This window comes from Ascaphus truei, assembly GCF_040206685.1.
Source record: "Ascaphus truei isolate aAscTru1 chromosome 12 unlocalized genomic scaffold, aAscTru1.hap1 SUPER_12_unloc_1, whole genome shotgun sequence".
In the NCBI taxonomy this organism is placed as follows: domain Eukaryota; kingdom Metazoa; phylum Chordata; class Amphibia; order Anura; family Ascaphidae; genus Ascaphus; species Ascaphus truei.
This window is the reverse complement of record NW_027453837.1, coordinates 110001-112520: the sequence shown is the minus strand read 5'-3', so window position 1 is coordinate 112520 and position 2520 is coordinate 110001.

Below are 2520 nucleotides of genomic sequence, written 5' to 3'. Positions count from 1 at the left end.
CCTTCGGCGGCACTGAGTTTGGGCGGCTTCCTACCCAAGAGCTGACCCATGTTTGAGGACAGTTGTGGCGGCTGGCGGCGTGGAGCCACAGGAGTTGTGCTTCCCAGCGGTGCAGAGTCTCTAGGCGGTCGAGCTGTATCATCCTCCCTCCAGGCCCCTGAGTGTTACGTGTGATTGAGCTACAGGCGTATACATATCAGCATTGCTGTAAGTAGGGTCTCAATTTAAGCCCCACTGGATGCCATCACTTCATTAGTGGTTTCTGCCCAACTAGCACATGTTTGTTGTTTTATATTTACTTTTTAATCATTGTATTAAACTGCTGTCTTATTTTGCATACTATATCAGTGATTTGTTGTTTGTATTTAGTTGCACTATGATCTTTTTTTCTTTCTTTTTTTCTCGTTCATGTTGTCGTCTTACATGTCTGTTTGTCTGAGATAACATTGAGGACACTTCCATAGAACTCATCCCAGCCTTTTGAATTGGACTATATTTGGTCAGATTTTTATTTCCTTTAGGCGCCAGTTTATCTGTTTTTACTGTGTTTTCTGGTTTGTGTCACCTATTTTTCCTGGCTGCCTTCACCTCAATATTTAGGGGTGTATTTATATTTATTAGTTGTCTAATTGTCACTATTTTTTTATTTTCATTGCATTAGCGCTGTTCCCACTGCCCTTCCCCTTAGGCTTTCAAAGATGCTCGAGCCAGTGCTCTGATCCTGGTTGTCCTCGATAACATCAAGCGATTCTTGGTGCAAACCAATGCTTCAACTTATGGCATCAGTGCTGTGCTAAGCCAGGTAGGTGAGGATTGCAGCAAGGATATGTTCACCTACCTAAGCTGCAAGCTGTTGCCTTGGGAGGTCACCTATGCCACAATCGAGAAAGAGAGTCTCAACAATGTGTGGGTTCTCAAGAAGTTATAGGTCATGTTTACGGGAAGCCTTTCACTGTGATCACTGATCGCAACCCCCTTAGCTTGTTGCAGCGGGTGTAAGGTGAAAATGGGAAGTTGGTGTGACCTCCAGGAGTTTAATTTTACCATTCAACACAAAAAAGTGCAATGAGCACAGCATGATTATCCCAGCCCCGATAAACGGACTTCCAGGGTCTTCAGTCTTGGAGAGACACCTGATGGGGTAGCTTTCCCAGAGCCTTCATCTTAAAGTGGGATATTTGATGGTATGGGGTAGCCAACCTCACATAATAAAGATGAAACCCGGCTGGATACCCCAAAACTGTGTGTAATAGCAACCTCGGTGAGGCTCGTTTGGCCTGTGTATAATGTATTTTGTGTAACCTCTTCCAGAAAAGAGCTAATCACTGTGTAATCTCTAGAAGGGGAAACCAGTAGGAATTGGGAACAGGGATTGTATCGGTAAAAAAAAGGCACTTTTGTGCCCTGTAGTAGTACAGTATGTTCCCCATACATTTAGTAAGGCAGCCAGCACAGCCTTTTGTTTTGCTAGCATTTCGGAGAAAAGCTGCTTTGTGACAGAAGGTGGGGTCGGTATGAGTATTAGGACAATGGTGAGTAGTGAAGGGATGGTAATCAGGTCCGGGGAACTGGTTCTCGTTGGTGCAAAGACTTTTTTCACATGAGAGGCTGAGGTGCCTACCCAGCGGGATGTATGGGGCTGGCTAGTTAAACCGTTGCCGGGTCTGAGTCCCATAGGCACAATTTCCATTGGCTATTTCAAATTGCCCACTCGCTAGACCCTCCCTACTCGAGGGGCGGTCAAGAGTGACTAAGCCGGCCCCCTCTTCTGATTTGTACAGCCGGACAAGACAACGTCCTCCGATTGGCTGGTTGCCCCTACTCCATGAAAAGTATAGGAGCCCGAGAGCTATATAATGGGAGAAGCCGATCAGAGTACCAGACAAGTTTTGAAGCTGATCGGACGGCGACTGGCGGGATTTTAAATAGTGCTATTGGGACAATAGCCCTGAGAAGGAGCTGTACAGGGCAAATCTACTGAAGCAGTCCCCTGCACCTAGTTGAGGCTAGATTCTTCTCCCTCAGACCCCAGTTGGCGAAGTGTGTTAAAAAATCTGGTCTCCCGTGACAGGCTTCTTCCCCAAGCTGCGTGGGAAAGAAATGGAAGCCTACCAAGCAATGGTTTGGGAGGATGCTGGTGACTACCAGGTGGTAAAAGCACTGCTCTGGTCTCAGTATGAGATCACGCCCGAGACTTACTGGACCCAGTTTCATGCCATGCACAAGGGGTCCACGGATTTGCACACTGACTCTGTGGCCCGGTCAGCCCATCATGCAAAGAGGTGAGTAACTGTGTGTTCAGTGAGTACCTTCAATGTATTCCTTAACTTAATCGTGAAGGAGCAATTTGTACTCAAACATTTCCCGGAGGTGAGTGAATGCATTATGGATGGCAAACCATCAATGGCTCAGCAAACTGCCAAGATTACGGATGAGTTCATGGCGGCTCGACTCCGATTCTGGCAACAACCCCAACCGAGTGTTCAAGTTCCTGGCCACCAACCTTCTCGGCACACATAA